This window comes from Marmota flaviventris, chromosome 4, assembly GCF_047511675.1.
Source record: "Marmota flaviventris isolate mMarFla1 chromosome 4, mMarFla1.hap1, whole genome shotgun sequence".
NCBI classification, from domain to species: Eukaryota; Metazoa; Chordata; class Mammalia; order Rodentia; family Sciuridae; genus Marmota; species Marmota flaviventris.
This window is the reverse complement of record NC_092501.1, coordinates 13,842,244-13,861,641: the sequence shown is the minus strand read 5'-3', so window position 1 is coordinate 13,861,641 and position 19,398 is coordinate 13,842,244. Positions and strand designations below refer to the sequence as shown.

Sequence of the window (19,398 nt, the reverse complement as noted above, 5' to 3'; positions counted from 1 at the left end):
GAAAAATGAGACCTTTTAATTGTTTATTACCTAATATCTCAAAGCCTTAATTTAATTTTCAAGAGTGATTCAGTTTGTATTTAATCAAAATATAAACTCATAGTGATATAACAAAGCCTTGGGATTCTTCATCTCTAATCACAAGATGTAAGGCACGCCCTAGTGATGTTATTTAGTTTGCAGGGCGTAGAATGCAATCTAGGGTGAGCTACATGTTCTTCTGGACCTAGATTTTAAATATTAGGTGATGTCATTTTGAAGAAAACCACTTAATATTTTTTAGGGAGGTGACTTTACAAGTAAAGATTTCAGAAGGTTTTTTATGTGACTTTTTAAATCACCTTAGATGCTTGGAATGTGGATTGCTACCCTCTTGTTCTTTGGCACATCAAGAGGTAAGACTCATAAAAGTATCCTAGTTTATGAATATGTTGGAAATATTGGGTCTGTTTTTATTTTTATTTATTTGTCATAAGATCATCTGAGGAAAATGCCTCATTTTCTTATACTGAATGTATCTGCTGAAACCACAATGGTTCCCTGCTTCCTTGCAACATCTTTTACTTTCTCTTCCCTCTGCCTGGAACTTTGGTCCCCCAAGATGTTCATGTGATTTGCTCCTCTCCCTCTCAGGCCTTAATTCAAGTGCCACCTTTATAGCGAGGCCTGCCCTGGCCCTGGCCACCAGTTTGAATTGCAAACCCCTTTTCCCCTAAACACATGGACACCTTCATCCCTTCTAGGCTGTGTGTTTCTCCTAGCACCTGTCACTACTTACCATACACCACATGCTGTTGATTGGTTCTTCTACTGTCTGGCCCTGTTCCCACTGCTAGATGATATGCTTCATGAGGGCTAGGATTATGTTTTTCACTGCTGAATCTCAGTGCTAACAGTGTGTGGCAAATTATAGGTACTCAAATAAATATTTTTTGAATAAAGTATTGAATCTGTTTCCCCATTTTTCTATGTCATTGGAAAAGGCTCACAGTTACATAGAGGAATGACTAATTTAGAAATTAGGAAAATATGAAATGACAGGCCAATTTATGAGTTCTTACCAAATCAAAACTAGCATCATGTAATGTGCTGTATTTCAAATGTTTCCTAAAGGACACTTAGGTCAAAGAGGAAACAAAACATTTCAGTTGCAGAATATATTAAAAGATAATGACTCAAGAATTGAAGAAACTAGGAAAAGAACAAATAAACTTGAAGAATTTAATAAAAATAAAAGTAGAGGTTAGAACATTATGAAAAGAGAATAAATCTATGTGGCAGTTGCTTAATAAAACAATAAAATAGAAAACCATGATGGCAAATTTAAATAAACAAGGGGAATAACCTCAGATGTGAAGAAAATTATACTTTGCATGAATTCATGATAAAAGCCTTGAAATTCCAGATGAAAAACCTATTCCTTGTGCCAAAATAAATCCCAGATGGGTGAACATTCAAAAGTAAAAAATGAAACAACAGAAGTATGGAAAGAATAGAAAGTGAAATTATTAATAATCTTGGAGTGATTATTTATAAGACAAAACCCCAAAACCAGTAAGAATAAGACAGACAATTTTGATTATAAAAGAAAATAAAATTACGGCATTTGCAGGTAAATGGATGGCATTGGAGAAGATAATGGTAAGTGAAGTTAACCAATCCCAAAAAAACAAATGCCAAATGTTTTCTCTGATATAAGGAGGATGATTCATAGTGGGGTAGGGAGGGGGAGCATGGGAGGAATAGATGAACTCTAGATAGGGCAGAAAGGTGGGAGGGAAAATGAGGGGGCAGGGGATTAGCAAGGATGGTGGAATCTGATAGACATCATTATCCAAAGTACATGTATGAAGACACAAATTGGGTGTCAGCATACTTTATATACAAACAGTTGAAAAATTATGATATATATGTGTAATAAGAATTGTAATGCATTCTGCTGTCATTTTTTAAAAATCAATTTTAAAAAAATGCAGGGCTGGGATTGTGGCTCAGCAGTAAGTGTGCTTGCCTAGCACAGGCGAGACCAGGTTCGATCCTCAGCACCACATAAAAATGAAGGCATTGTGTTTGTCCATCCACACCTTAAAAAATAAAGATTTTTTAAAAATGCAAAACTTTTATATGACAAAGTGAAATAAACAAAACAAATATAAATAAAACAAAAAACCAAACATATTTACCAGATATATTTGAGTAAAAGGAAACAAATTTCTCCACTATTCAAAAAATTTTTACAATTAAAAATAAAACAAAAAAAACTTGAGAAAGATGCTCAGAGGACACAAAACTCTCACTCACAGAAAATGTACAAATGACTGGAAATGTACAAAAATGTATTCAAACTTTCTGAAAATTAAAGAAATGAAACTTAAAACACACAAAAAGTTTTCTTTTAATGGTACATATAAAAATGTATATTTGCAAACCCTTCCATGGTTGATTGTAGCATTGTCCCTGTCATTTACTGTCCTTCCCTCTAAGACTCACCTTTGGCCACATTGCATGGAAGAGAGGATGCCAAGCCTGGACACCTTGAAGAGCCTATCCATGGTTCATCAGTTGTTTCCTGTTCATCTGTCCCAAGAACATCACCTTCAGAACTGGGGCTATTCCTTTAGTTGGATCCCAAATGAAAAAGAGGGGCAGATCAGAGCCAGAGTCAACCTAAATCATTGCAGCCGAATTATAAAGTGAACAAGAAATAGACCTTAAGTTTTATAACCCAATGAGATCTGAAGGTATTTCTTACCACAACATAACCTAGCAAAACTAATGAACCAATTCCATTTAGTGATAGAGTGACCTGCATTTGTTCCTGCCACTTAATAGCAGAGTAATATTTCACTTTAATAGTAGCTTTTTCTAAGTCTTCATTTATATATATATATATATATATATATATATATATATATATATATATGAATGACACATGATCAATTTTTGCCTTTTTAATTATGATTAATAAGACAGATTGAAGTACACTGTCTCTTCCTTTTGTGACTTTTTTGTTACTCATATTCATTATTGAAAATCTGAGACCCTGGATGAACATAAAAGAAGAAAATAATAATGCTTGAAATTTCACCATTGTTAATATTTTGGTATACTTCCTTTGAATTTTATTTTTTTTTCTCTGTACAAATATCATCACAAATCCTCTATGGACATTTTCAATGGCTGCATAATATTCTTCAATTTTATAATTGAAAAACCATATATTTTATTATGGGCTATTTAAATTGTTGACCCAGTTTCAATTTATTAATTTTATAGCAAGCACATTGCTTTTAGAGGATTCTTAATCTTCCCATTTTCTCTGAAATGGTTTTAATACCTTATGATGTTGCCCAGTTTGCTTTATTACATTTAGTTTCCTCTATATTTATGCTCTTTTATGAGTATTTCCTTATGGAAAAGCACAAAATGGCAAATAACTCTTGTCAGTTATAAACATAGAGGACTAGAAAGAGAAAATCTAGAAAATCTTCTTTTCAAAATCCAAACTCTGAATAATATAGTCCAGAACCAAGATCAAAAGAAGCCACCAAATGCAAAAACTAAAGACAGTGGGACATTCTAGGAAAAACAGAAGGCTGTATTCAAAAGCCATGATCCAAATATGAAATCCCCAGTCCAAATTAGAACTGGAGATAAAGTGCACAGCAGAGGAAAAGCAGACTGGAGTCAAGCAGGGGGAATATTAAGAGGCCTCAATAGACTAGAGACCCATCGAAGAAGGCACATGTTGACATCAACAGAGGAAAAGAAAAGCAACTGGAGAGTCCTATGAGATAAAAATAGCACAAGAGGGGCATGATCCAAAGAGGTATCAAACTAACATGCCATTGAGCTCAAGCATTTCAAGTATTAGAAAAGTGATTCATTTGAATATTCTCTGAAGGGAATTGATGTCTGAACAATAAAAGTGCAGAGAAGGAAACATAATTTTAGCACACTAGTTGGCTTTGAAGGGGGAAACATTTAGTTATAATAATATAATTTTTGTTTATTGATTTTTAACTCTTCAGGGTCAGCCTACAGACAAAACATGGGAGACTTCATTATGATTATAGAACAAATCTGAATGTTATCTGTCTTGACAGTGTGAAAGTTGAAAGGAAAGTGAGGAACTGGGGTGAGTGAGAAATGAAAGATGGAGACCAGGCAGAGATACACAGGAGAGTTTGTCAGAGCTGACAAATAAAAGCCATCTCTCCAAAACAGGCTTGGGGTTCAGGACTTTTATGGGGCAGGCTCAGGGATTAGAGCCAGGCAGGTCCTAATGTGGGTGATTAAGGGTGGGGTTGGTATGAGGGAGTGGTGAGCCTTTCCTGGAAATGCCCTTGCGTGGGAAAGCCTAAAAATGGCCGCTGTTACTAAAGATGGCCACCCAGATGCTAAGCAAGGACCTTACAAAAGTGAAGTGCAGCTGCCAGACCTGGGAGGCAGAGGGAAGGAAACACAGGGGGTGGCATTGCTGGAGACTTCCTCATACAGAAATGGGAGTCAAGTTATAAGGGCTATGCGATATGGATCCAAAATAGAAGATGACTGTTTAAATTTATAATGGATGCCAATGAGTGAGCTAAAAATCGTGCTGTTAACTATTTTGGAGGAGAAGGTGAGACAAAGTGAAGTTTGGGACATGTAGGTTACTGAGCTGTCGTCTCCTGGCTTCAAGCCTGCCCTTCTTGGCTGAGTTTTGCTGGGTCTGGGAGGTGGCCAATACCATTCTGACCTCACTGTGGTTTTGATTTACATTTCCATGATTATCAGAGATGTTGAACATCTTGTTGGCCATTTGCATATCCTATTTGGAAAAATGTCTGTTCAGTGTAGCTTACCTATATTTTAAATTGAATTATTTTCTTCTTTGCTATTGAGTTGTATAAATTCCTTTTTTTTTTTACCCCACAGAAATAGAGAAAACAATCCTAAAATTCATAAGGAACTAAAAAAAAAAAAAAAAGAATCAGAATAGCCAAAGTAATCTTGAGAAAAGAACACAGCTGGATTCTAAAATTGCTAATACTTCTGCCTTTTAATTGTTGTTTTAATGACAAAAATCACTTAAAATCATAGCATCCTAAAGTCTCTGAGAGTTTGATTATAAAAACAACCCATAAAAATTCAAGAAATACAAAATAATATTTGGCACAATCATATAAAATTATTTATATTATGCTGTTATATTTCATGTAATGAGGCTCTATCTTCTCTCTATTCCTCATAAAGTGAGAAGGACAATCTCTATTTCTGCCACTCTTGTAACATACTTCTAAATCCAAATAAGACAATTTTCATGAATTATATTACAACCAAAAAATGGTATATAAAAGTAAAGTTATGGAAATTCTGATATAAACTTCCCGACATAGACTTGTAAATTTGTTTTGAAAACCAAAGATTTTTATTTCCTTTTTATGATTAAATTTATATGTTATGTTTTATAATGCATTCATAAGTTTTTGGTACTTTTACAATATGTAGCAGTAACTACTTCTTTAGCAAAAATGTATTAGAGAAGGTTGTTAAATATGAAATTTAACAAAAGAATTTTGAGCAGCTTTGGAATAATATGGAATATTTTACATAAAAATCTTCTACTTGAAAGACGAGTTCAGTTCAATTAATTGTGTAATTATCCAAGTCTCATATTTCAGAACAGACAAGATCACCCATATCTACATTCTGGGATGAAAAACAAATGGCAATTGGCAGAGTCATGTGATGTATGATGTAAATAAACTCTTTACACTGAGATGAATACTTTCTATCTAATGGGAATGTACTTTGCAGGGTATTAATGCATATTCATGGAATCCTCCATCTGGTTATCCACATTATCCGTATTCTATGGACTCAAATGACTTATCCATTTCCCATTTATTTTTATTTATTATGAACTACAGAGATCATGGTAGCATATTTTTATAATCAATCTTGGGTAAATTTTCACCTTAGACAAACTACTGAATGGTATGGTATGGTCAACTACTTATTTGATGTAAGAAAAAAGTTTCTATATTAACTTCATGAAATTAATTTTTCTCATATTCAAGATTAATAGACTGCTAATATAGCAATTAATGATTTATAAAGCCATATAGTAAAGATAACATTAGTACCTATCTCAGATTAAGAATTAAATAACATATGTATGTATATATGTTTATTTACTAGATACAGAAGTAAATATATATATATATATATAATTTATATATGCAGATATATATATATATATACATACATACATACATAAATAAAGGATTAGGGCTGAGCCTAGCATTCAGTGGGTTCTCAATTACTACTGACTAGTATTATTTCTTATTATGAAGTGAAAAGTTGAAACACTTTGGTTTTATTTAACACTTATTTCTTTAATGGTTATAATGAATCTTTGTGCCAGGTTTTTCTTCAAGTGGAAGATATAAACTGCAATAATTTTGACTGGACTAAGGGTCTACTGGAATGCATTCATGTTAGAATCAGTCTCCCCATTGATGGTGCTGAAGTGGCTTATCTTACTGATGTTCTCATGGTAGGATGAATTGATTTTTTAAAAAGTATATATAATCTGTTTTTTTTAATAAAACACACAGAGTTTCTGATAATTTTGTCCTTATTAGTCTAGACAGGTACTGAAGATGTGCATGGTAGCCTGAAGAGCAGTTTCTTCTTACAAGAGAGCCTGTGGTTATACGAAGCACCACTTGGTGGCAGTGTGTCTACGTGGGCTCATCACCAAAAGCTCCCAAGGTCACTCACTGCCTTGGTCAGTTTGTGGACCACCTCCATTAGTTTTAAACACATTATAAATCTGTCCTCAATGATTGTGAGCCATTTCCATCTTACAAATGCTGTTTGTTTACAAAGTGAAGTGCATTTTCCCACAGAAAGAGGGTCCATGACAGTGAATTAGTCAGGTCTATATGTCTGTTGAGACACTGTTTAACCTACACATTTCCTAAAAGAATAAATTAGACCTTGCTATTTGTGAGGAGTACATTACAAGACATTCATGATTTCCAAATGCTCCACCACTGTAGAAAGTAATTTCCTACCCTAAAGTGCAGTGAAGTGAAATATAAAGATGCATGACCTTTTTAGATTTTTAGGGAGGATTTATTCATCCATTCAAAAAACATTACAGTCTGCACTTGCTATGGGACAGACTTACAGACCCCTTGTCTGGGTCCTGGAGCCTGAGCAGTGGGCTCTTCTACTAGTAAATAAACAGTAGTGGCTTATAAGAAGCTGGCAGAAGTTCGGGGAACTGAAGGGAAGCTTGTTTGTTCAATGGAATGCTCATTAAACTGAACAGGCTGTTTTGGAGGCCCAAGGTGAAGAGGGAGAGGGTTTAGAGTAAGGATATCCTGGTGCCGACTAGAAATAATTCAGGGGACAAGCTGAGGAAGGAGCAACCAGAGAAACAATTATCTCCTCTCTGCCTTTCTGACATCTCATCCTAGGGAACCAGGCCACCACATTTCCCACCTGGACTGGTTCTGGTGCAAGCTGGTGTCTGGGAATGGGTTACCAGGCTGATGGAGAAGGAGAATGAGGGCAAGGAGGGCTGAGAGCTGATCCCAGTCACCAGCCCATAGGGTATCTGATTGCCTTGTACCCAATAAAAATAGTCTGAGATGTGCCAGTGTTTGGATATGTCTTTCGGGGATCCTGTCTGCATCAAAAAGTTGGATGAGTCAGTGGCTGAATTTTAACAACACAACAAAATCCTTCCTTGAGTTGAAGAGTAGTTATGAGATAAATGCTTTTTCCTCTTTCTTTTTTAAGCACGAATGCTTTGATCAGATGTATGTTATTTAATTCTCCTCCCCTCTTTGGGCTGTTCATTTGTCATCTGTTTATTTTTCTCTGGCCCCATCAAGCTCTGTCTCGCCAGCTCTGCCTGTTGGCACTGGCTCAAGTCCATCTCCCCACCACCCCACCCCACCCAGCCTCACCTTCCCTTCTAACAGATGCCCTCGCCTGCCTCATTCCTTCAGATCCGAATCCCTCCCCTTGTTCCTACCCCTCCTGGTTGTCCTTGTTTATCAGACTGTATCTCTCCAGGCTTCTTCAGCAATTTCTTTTCTTCTGCCTTCTTTTACATGTTGGTATTCTTTAAGTTTCTAATCCTAGGCCCCCTCTATTTTCCTCAATCTATAATTTCTCTTTTATATTAGAAAAATAAAACAAATCCTACAGCAAGTGTGTGAGGCAATAAACACCCCATAGCTGTGGTACAAATATAATTTTGTGCCACATTTCCAGAGGGGTCAATGGCAGCATTGCTCTGGGTCCTCTTTACTCTGGGACCGATCTTCACATCACAGCAAAAGATTTTGCTAAAATATAAATCTGATCATGTAGCTCTCCCCTTTGCAAACTTGAAATAGCTTCTCATTGATAGCCAGATCGTGTTCAAACTCCTTGACGTAGCTCTGATGACATCTGACTCATGCTGTCTTCATGCTCACCAGTTCTGGAACTCGACACACCACCTTAGCAAACTAGTTACAGTCAGCCCTCTGAATCTGCCGGTTTTACATACACAGATTCAACCAACTGCAGACTGAGAAAAGATTCCATAAAGTTCCAAAAAGCAAAGCTTGAATTTGCTGCATGCCAAGCACTATGCAGAATCCAGGACAGAAATGAAGTAATGTGTGGGTATACCCTGTCAGGGCCTCCTGCTGCTTCATAGACCCTCAGTCTCTCGCACCCGTTTGAGTATTATTCATATTATATCTCATTTAAGTAGTATGTAGTTAGGACTATGGTGGTTGTATTTCTACTGAACATGAACAAACTATTTTTCCTTGTTATTTCCTAAACAATGCAGTATGGCAACTAATTACATAGCATTTACATTGTATCAGGTATTACAAATAATCTAGAGATTAAAGTATCTGGGAGGATGTACATAGGTAATATACAAATATTACATCAATTTATGTAAGAGACTTGAGCAGTCTCTGATTTTGATATCCACATGGGCTCCTGGAACCAGTTGGCCCCGCATGGATACTGAGGGATGACCACACAGTTTCTCAAATTTCCCAAATGTGCTTCACTTTCTCGTCTGGAATCCACATCCATTCTCAGTTGTCCTCTGGGATGCTTACTACCCCATCTTGACCCTGGATGACTCTTTTGGTCCCTAAGTTCTCCACTTGTCATCTCCCATTAGGTCAAGAAGCATCTCCTGATTCTCCAAGACTGTATGTTTTCATTATCTTTTTCATCACTGTTACCAAAATACCTGACAAGACCAATTGAAGGAGGAAAAGTTTATTTGTGGCTCATGGTTTCAGAAGTCTCAGTCCATAGAAGGCCAACTCCATTGCTCTGGGCTCAAGATGAAGCAGTATATCATGCGGGAAGCGCCCAGTTTAGGAAAGCTTCTCAGCTCATGGCAGGCTCAGGAAGCAGACTGAGGGAGAGGGGAAGAGGCCACAGGGAAGATACACCCTTCCAGGGCACATTCCCAGTGATCCATCTCCTCCAGCCACACCCCACCTGTCCACAGTTACGGTGCACTCAGTCTATTCAAACTAAGATGGACCAATTAGGCTATAGATCACAATCCAATCAGTTGATATCTCTTCATTAATATAGGAGCTTTGGGGGGTAGTGCACCTCATATCCAAACCCCAATGTGGGTTGCATGTCACTTATCTGTGCTTGTACACTCCTATGTTTACTTCTGTCTCTGCACTGAAACACTGGATTGAGGTACCTTCCCACTCAAAGGAAAGCTCCTTGAACACAAGGATAAGTCTAATTCTTTGTATCCTAGAGCTGAACCTGGTTCCTGATTTAATAAATAATTGTTGAATGTAGAAATGAGTGACTTTGTGAATGGCTGTACCATTTTAGAGATTGCTAGATACTTTATCCTTTATTTTACTAAACATTTGAACATGAGACAATGGGCTGAGAGTCTAGACACCTGGCCTCTAAGTCAGGTACCATTAACATGTAGTGACCCTCTCAGGTCAGTAACTTCTCTGGGATCCAGGCTTTTCTTCTTTATTATAATAAAGTGGAACTATGTGAGCCTTAAAACTGAAGACTGATTCTATTATTTTAACTGTGTTGCTTTATAGATTCATCTTTACATTTTGAAAATCCCTTATCTTTTTAATTAATTTTTCCTGCATTCAGACGTGGCTTTTCAAAATCCTCTTTAATCCACATTCTTATTATCTATGTGATATTCCATACAGACCCTAAAATAGCTAGTGTAATTTTTATGACTTTGTTAGCTGCTTTGAGATGGTCTCAACACAGCTTTGCTTATTTGCAGGAATCTGACATTGCAATATATACATACCTCACGTTTATAGACTCAGTTTGTATGACTGTATTTTGTCCCAATTGATATTTGACCAGTATAGGCGAGGATACTCTGCCTTCACCATCTGTGCTCCAAAATAGCAGCACAATCAACGTGTTGCTCTTCTAGAGAACATGTCCTGGTTTCATAGACATCAAGCTTTCTCCAGGGTTGGACCCAGATGGGCCATTTTTTACAACACTCCAAATGCAGTCAGGCTAGAATCCTCCATGCCAACTTAATTGATGTTATTCACACAAATGCCACATGCATCTTAGAGTTTGGTAAGTTTTTAACAGAAATGAATTTCACTAAAGCACAGAGGAGATTTTTGGAAGCAGTTATCCTATCTATTTCAGATGCTAGAACTCCAAAGGTTGTGGTCATTTTGATTTCTGCAAATTGAAACATCCTCATCTTTTAAAATAAACTCATTCTTCACATCCTGGGCATGAGGGAAGTACACACCAGGAATGGGAAGTATGACTTCAATGCTTATAAGGAAGATAAATACTGCTAAAATATGAAATACTCTAACAAATGCTCCCTCCTTAGATGGGACCCACAACCTTTTGTACATTTTAAGACTTCAAAATATATTCTACTTTATATTACATTTATTACTAAGAAGGCATTACTTTTAAAATTAATAGTTCACTATATTCCAAAAACTATCTTATCTAAATTACAATTAATTGTGAGTATAAATCTACATATCTACAGTGACCTAATATAAGAGTAGTCCTTGTTTAAGGAAAAAGAACAATCCAATTATTGATCTCTGCTATTTACATTTCTAAAATGATGCTATAATTGCATAATAAGCGACATGACTTAGAGGTCTAACAATCATCTTATTACCCATGGTTTTGAGGTTCTGGATTCAGGCAGAGCTCTATTGAAACTCTATTTGGTGTCAGTTAAGGTCACTCATGCGTTTGCATCTAGCTGGATTCTGGACTGGCTAAGCTTCCAAGAGTTTCCATGCCCAGAGCCTTGGGACTAGTGATCCCCATTGAATGACCTATAAGCTTACAGGGCCTTTCTGCTCAGCCAGTTAGCCTGGATTTCTTAACATGGCAGTTGGTTCCAAGATAGCAAGAATGGATGGATGTGGAAAGGCCTCTTAGGACTGAGGCCTTAGAATTTGCACAGTGTCAGTTCCTCCTCATTGGTCAAAGAAAGTCACAAGATCAGACTGTCCTCCAGGAGAGGTGAAAAAGCAGTCAGAGACAGCCTCTCTCTCAATATCTCTCTGTCTCTGTCTCTCTGTCTCTCTCTCTCAGCAAACACTCTACCATGAGCTATATCCCTAGCCCCATAGGCTCTTGATAGGAGAAATGGTAACATGATGTTGCAAAGAAGTAGAGACCTAGGAAGGAGTGATTCATTGGTGGGCATAATTATAAAATATAATCTACCATATATACTAAACCAAAATATAATTTCTCAAGGATCAACCTAAGCTGTGCAGGTCATTGGAAGAATAGTCCATGCCATTCAGTAATGATGCTGCTACATAAGATAAAGTAAGTATAAATTATTAGAAAGCTATGAAAACTTCAGAATGCACAAATGTCTTTTGATCTATCTTATTTATTATTGCAATAATTCCAACTTGGTGGCAATAATGTCATGCTGAAAAATGACAAAACTAATTTGTCTTTAGTATACTTTGTAATACTCCCCAGCTGTCACACCTTTAAGCTCAGCACTGGTTCACATTTGCTGGCTGTTTTGTGACTTCAAGAGACTTCAAGTCTTTCCTGCAGAAACAGAGGAGCAGAGCATTAATTGGTCTAAGGCGGAGATGCTGTGTGCACAGAAATATTTACATCAGAGATCCCAGGAAGCATTTGGAGATGTTAGTATTAAGGCACAAAGTCATCTACACTTGCTTTTGCTTATTTAACCCTGCTCGAATGTCCTTTTAGATATACACAAAGAATTATTTGACACAAAGGAAATGACATGAAACATTGATAAATGTTGTGCAACATCCAAGCCTTAACATGAGATCTGGATGTCCAAGTCAAGGATCTGTCATTTGAAGTGGCTCTAAGAGATGGTTCATGCTGCCAGTTATCAGTTAATTGCTACCAATTAATTGGCAATTCTTTTCACAGATGTGGCTTCCATCTTTGCACGTAACTGTGCTGGAGATCATTGCTTTTATGCTGAAAGCGTTCTCAGTCCTGTTGCCTTTATTGCTTATTATTATAGATTCTACAAATCTTCTAAAGCAGTAAGCAAAGTATTTTGCAGTGAAATTTAATTAGAAAGTAACTTTTTTGAGTCATGATCAGCCAGCTAAAAAATGGGGATTTGAATATGTAGCAAAAAAATGCAGCTTCTATTTGGGGAAATAATGGATTGCTTCTGTGCTGAGCACCAAGCAGTAGCTAGGATTGCTGAAGGGCCACGTAACTGAAACAGCTCTCTGTATTCTGGTTGTTTCAGCTCTTTTGAAGATTACATCCAATTTTGCTTTCTTGGGCATTTATTATGCAGTAATCAGATACTGCCATGAAACAAGCATAAGTCCAGGAAAAAAATGTTTCTGTTTACATATTTTAAATGTCATCTTCAAAGATGCCCTGAGAAGGTTGAACTAATCAATAGCTATAGCCAAACATGTTATTATTTACTTGGAACATGAAAATTATTTTATTAAAACTTAATTATTTGGGGCTGGGGTTGTGGCTCAGAGGTAGAGCACTCACCTAACATGGGAGACACCTCAGCACCACATAAATGTAAAATAAAGATATTGTGTCCACCTATAACTAAAAAATACATATTTTTAAAAAACCTAATTATTTATACAGAGCTGAATTAAGGCATGGATAGCTCACTGGAGTTCCACACAGATCAATATGTGAACAAAATACTAAATCTGATTGTTTTTCAGTCATAAAGCATGCGGTGCCAATACTGAGCTAAATGCACTTCTCATTTGGTTATCACTATAAAAAGAAAAAGAAAATCCATTTTATAGTGGGAAGTGGCAAAGATTTCCATCCTTGTGCCTTTGAGAGCTAGTTCCCTGTTTGATCAGGATAGGAGGCGTGGCCTGCCAGCTGAAGTTTACTGTAGCAGCACTTTGTGGATATAGCAGCGGTAGAGCAGCAATAACCAGTCTCCTCGTGCCCCAGAGTAGGGCAGGTGGGTGCACTCAGACTGTCCTCTCAGTTTCCTGACCCAGCTGTCATTGCTCATTACATGCCTTGGTGAACTACGGATCTCAGAGAGCTTGACAACCCAAACCTGGCGTTTCCTGTGCATCCTCCTTCTCTCCCGCCTCTCCCTTCTGCCTGCCACAGATGCTGCTCTGAGTGGCGAGAGGATCCTGGCATTTACTATGATGAAGGCAGGTGGCAGGCCCTCAAAGTTATTGTATATTAAGTGACAAGGGGGTTAATCTGCCAGATTGGAAGACCCGTGGGAGCTGGCTCCTGGGCCACATGGGTGCTAACTTTGGGTACAAACTAGAGAACAAGTCAATTTCCTTGACATGTTTTATTGTACACGTTTATTGCTTGAATCATTGTTAAATTGAATAGAATTAAATTAGGAGAGGTTCTAGTGCCAGGCCACTTGTGTTCACATTGTTGTTCTGTCACTTACTAGGTGAACAATACTGAACAAGTGTTTGACTTGTCTGTAGTTCAGTTCCTTTGTCTGAAAATGGGAGAATAAAAGCATAGTCATGAGAGAGTTTGTGAGGAATTAGTTGCACATAAAGTGCTTAGAACAGGGCCTAGCACAGGGTAAGCACTCAATAGATATGAGCTTTTATCTTTTTATTGGATTTCCCTTCTTTAAAATTTTTAAACAGGGTTCGGTGACATATGTCTGTAATCCTAGCAACTCAGGAGGCTGAGGCAGGAGGATCAAAAGTTTGAGCCCAGCCTCAGCAATTTAGCAAGGCCCTAAGTAATTAGCAAGACACTGTTTCAAAATAAAAAATAAAAAGACCTGGGGATGTGGCTCAGTGGTAAAGTGCAATCTGTAGTACCAAAAACAAAAACAAATAAATAAAAATAGCAAATACTCAAGCATTGCTACTGGATTTTTTTAAGTTAATATTTTTTAAAATATATTGTTTAGTTGTCAGTAGACCTTTATTTTATTTATTTATATGCAGTGATGAGATCAAACCCAGTGCCTCACACATGCTAGGCAAGCGCTCTACCACTGAGCCACAACCCCAGCCCCCAAAGTTAACATTTTTAAGGTCTACCTTAGACTTTAAAATATAGTTTCAATTAAAGAATTGAAGTACCTCATAGTCATTTCATTTCCTCCCCTAAAGCAATATTAAATAAATTTAATATATATCAAATAAAGATATCATGTGGTAACTATGTTTCTGTTTTTTCTATTTTCATTAAATATTATAACTTTGAGATCTGCATTGATGTATATATAAGTCAAATGTATTTATTTTGTAGAAGTCAGCCAAAATTTATTTATTCATTCCCCCATAGACATGAGTTTTGGTTGTTTCCAGTTTGGTTATTAGCAATTCTGTGGAAGTTTCTCCATGGCACATAAGAGAAAAGATATTATCAAAGAATGTGACATTTCCACTTTTACCAGACATTACCAAATCACAGTCTAAAATGTCTACAAATTCTAACAAAAATTAAAAGTGAAAGTCACATTTAGATGTAACCAAGGCCAACCACCATAATCCTATAGCCCAAACATTCACAAACAAAGCACACAAACATGAGCTTTACCTCTTTATTAATCTGATTTAGCAAAATTAAACTAAATGCTTCCTCTTTCATGCTTTACAAACTTCTGTAACTGCCCTAAGTGGGGTTTCTTGCCACCTTGGTTGGAGTTATCCTGGTTCCTGAACTTTTATATGCTCAATAAACTTTTTTAAATTGTAAAATTGGATCCGATTTTAGTTTTGTTACAATTATGTTCTCATCAGAAGCCAATGAGAATTCACCAATACAAGGTATTGCCAATTTTTTTAAATTTTGCAAATCTTCTGAGTAGGAAGTTGTATTCTGTTTTAATTAGCATATCCCTAATTAGGAAGATTGAGCATCTTTTCCCATAGTTGATCACTGCTTGATTTCCTTTTCTGTGAGTTGTCTATTCATATCCTCCACTCATGTTTCTAATAGGAAGTTTTGCTTTTTCCCCTGAGTTGCTTTAGTTTTTCTGTTTCATTTTGAAAACAGGCATGGCAACCTGTAAGGCAACTTTTTCATTTTTAATGTATATACACTATTTAAATTATGAAGTTTGACTATAATTTAGTAATTTATCATGAACTTAGTAAAGGAGAGTATTTCTAATTATGTAAGAAACTGTCTCTTATTTTCTGTCACCAGGGAAATTGCTTCTATTTTTCCTAAAAAGATTTCCCAACAATGGGTCATTTTGCAAATAGATTTCATCTAAAAAAAATGAGGACTAAAGGAGTATATTATTTTTTAAATACAGGGTCTCTTTCCTAGTTTGCCCATAAGTACTATAGCTAAGTTAAGTACTTATCTTTAAAAATTCAGCAGTTTTTATTGAGTGTCTACTGAATAACTGAGCACTGGGCCAGATTGGGGACACAGTGAAGAACAATACAGTGAGGTCCTCCGTTGAATTCAGGCCAGCAGGGAAGACAGCAAATAAGATCTCAGCTTCGATCCTCATTAATAAACTTTAGTTAGACTTTCAAGGTGCATGCAGTACATAAAGGAAGAACTTCCATAGCCAGACTAGGAGTCTTTTCAGGGAAAGTGATTTCTAAGCTGAATCCTGTAATCTGAGTTAAGAAGAAGAAGGAAAGGAGGTGTTCTAGGCAGAAGGAACCACATGTTCAAATGGCTGGAAGCAAGAGAGAGCAGACACTGAAAGAGGTCAGGTTTGTAGAGACCCGGAGGAGAGGAATAAATATGAGCTGAGCTGAGGGAGATACACTGGGTCCCAGGGTGAAGAAAGAACCTTGTGTGCCTCGTGGAGAGTTGGGGCTCTCTTCCACAGAATGCGAAGTCATTGAAGAGTTGTAAGTATATCAATTGCTTTTTATGGAAAAATCACCCTAGCTGCATGGATTAGAGCATGGTAAAATGGAGGCAGAGTGCATGTTAGACTATTGTTGTAATAACCCAGGCAGAAAAGTAGAGAGAGATTGCACAGATAGTTAGAGTAGGAACAAAACAGAACTCAGTGAATTTGAAGGATGCAGAAAAACAAGGAATCAAGGACGATTCTGATTGGGGATGACATGCAGTTGGCTGAGCTTGGTAAAGTATCTGGGAGTAAGATGATGGGACAGGTTTCCAGCTTTAGGTTGCCTTAGGGCTTGAGAGACTGCACACCCTCCCCCAGGAAGGTAGAGATTGGGTCTCAGCTCTAGGAATAGGTGTGGACTACACACAGACTGGGAGTCACTCAGACTGTAATCAGAGCTTGAAAGTGATGATGTGATCATCCTCAGAGAATTTGTCAGATGAGAAGAAAAGAGCAGAGAAAGAAGCCACTGTGAAGGAGATAGGAATGGGCAGAGAGAGAATAAAAAGAAAAATTAGCTGGGCATTTAAAAGATCCAAGAGAAAGACAATGAGGAGGGGAGGGAGAATGCCTGTACTGCATCAAATACACGGAGAGGTCAAGTGAGACTCGGCCAAAGCTGCTCATTGGATGAAGAAACCATTCAAGCTCTGGTGGGCTGGTGAGGAGCCATTTTCCATTGGAATAGGCTGAGGAGGGAAGGGGAGGTCTTTGGCAATTAATCCTTTAATTAAAAAATATTCTCTGATAGGTTGTCTTTTTTTTTTAATAATGTTATAGAGAAAAACTTTTTAAAAATTTATTGAAATTCAGAATGAAATATCTGTTTCTTTCTATTGTTTGTTTGTTTAAATGGGATCATTTGCAAAGGAATTACCCCATTGACAGACATTGTATTGACCTGTATCTGTATGGACTGGTCATTCTTAGCAAGTACCCTTGCAGGAGAAGAAGGGACAGCTCACTTTGCTTCTAAGTGATTTTAAAAAGCAAACACCTTCTCATTCAGTTCATTTTCTAGAATTTTTTTCTGAATTAGTCATCAAACTATGGCAAATAAAAACCTGGTTAAAGAAAGTAAGCATACCTCCAAATACAACGGTATGAGCGAAGGAAGACACTCAAATACCACTGAAAAAGTTAATTAAGAAGGCCCAGAAGATAAAAGAATTTTCTTTGTAAGATATCACTCAACCATTTACTTTTGGAAGGTTAAAAGGTGAGCATTTATACACATTGTTTACACATAATTTTAAATGTAGTAATATAGTGTTTTGTTGTTGCTGCTGCCGTTTTTTTTTTTTTTAACCAAATTCACTGGAACTAAAGTTGTGTTTTTCATGAACATAGACAGCACTGTCCAAATACAGCTCTGAACATTGTATCGACATTGACGTACCCAGGATGCTGCACTTCTTGTATGTCTTTACCCTTTTCTCTTCTTTTCTTGCTTCCTTTTGATCCAGAAGACACAAATGATCTGACACATTCAGTGGAAACAAAGTCACTCAAGGAAGTAGATTTCTCCATGTAGATGGGACAATTGGGGAAACAGGATAGTCTACAGTCACCTGGTTGCAGAGCCAAGCACAGCCCCGTGGCACAGCGCAGGGGGCTCCGTCATGCTCTGTTGGACTGGCTTATTGCTCTGTTCAGACTTTTCTCTTCCTATGACACTATGTTTTGTTTTCACTTTTCTTTGAGGTCATGTTTCCTAGATGTAAAGGAGAAACCATAATCTCTGTTTTCTCCATTGTTCCAACTAGAAATAGTAAATACCAGAAAATGATGACGTGAAAATATAGATCTAGATAATAAAATAGGTTAAAAAAATTGGAAGTAGAGTACACAGGGCTATTTCTAATCCAGGCCATAGAACATTATACAAATATGAGCATGTATTTTCATTTGTGTAAGTCACTAATTCTTATGAAATTGAAGATAGGAATAAATCAGTACAGATGTTCACTGTGTATCTTTTGATAAAGTCTCCTTTTTAACTTGAATTTCCTTAGTCTTTTATTTGATCAGCCTTGTCATTTTTGTATTACGTATTTTACTTCCATTGTTTAACTCTGTAATTCATTTCAGAATTAACCTTATATGCACTAATTAGATGCTACCTTTTGTAAACAGATGAATGGATTATATGTTTTATCTCTGTGATTTCCATCATCTTCAAATAGTGAGTACAGGCACGAAAAGCAGAGATTTTGTTTTGTGGTTATTTTGTCAGTTGAAGCCTGCATCAGTATAATCACTCTGGCGGAGTTCCTGTACACAGCCGTGCCTTAGTGCAACTCCCTGTAAATATCAATTCAGTCAGCGATCCTCGGGATCCTGGGTGGTGCACAGACTCCGGCCCACCTTTCTAGCCTTGTCTCCACCATCTTTTTCATCTTCAGTTCTGTGGGGTTACACTGCTTGCACCCCATGATGTGGAAGAGATCCTACTCTTCCCTCTCTTCCTGTCTTTACCCATGCTCTTCCTTTTTCTCAAATATTCTTCCCCCTGAGCATATGTCATTTCTAGCTGTTCTTTAGGGCTGCAGTAAACATCTCAGTGAAGTTCAATGCAATGGCTTGCCCATGGCTCTGAGTCTCAAAGGGACACTGGGTAAAGCTGTGTGGTTTGGGTTCTAAACAAAGGCACCTGTTCTAGGACAGGTGGTCATGAATATTCAGTTTCTATCCCTTTTAAGATTTGTGGGAATGTTTCCATATCTCTGTCCTTCCCTTGGTAATGTCTAAAGAAGCAGTTTGTAATGTTGTATAGTTACCCAATCTTCTTTGAAGAATAATTAAGCATTTAAGGTTCAGAGCAGATTTTTTATCTTGAAATGAAGTCAACTGAATGAATTTGTATGGTAACCTCTTCCTATTCTTCATCCAAGCTTTACTATAGGCTGTATGTTAGTTAATTGGGCTCCAATTATACGTTCATAAAGGGCTGCATTATACCAGTTCTGAGTGGAGAGAGTTCATGAAATGAACAGAAGATTACCCTTAAGAACTTA

At 37.1% G+C, this 19,398-nt stretch overlaps 1 pseudogene; it reads left to right on the top strand.

Moving 5' to 3' along the window:
* The first annotated feature begins 346 nt into the window (after positions 1–346).
* Positions 347–17,941, top strand: LOC139705470 (pancreatic lipase-related protein 3-like; annotated as a pseudogene).
* The last annotated feature ends 1,457 nt before the right edge of the window (positions 17,942–19,398 follow it).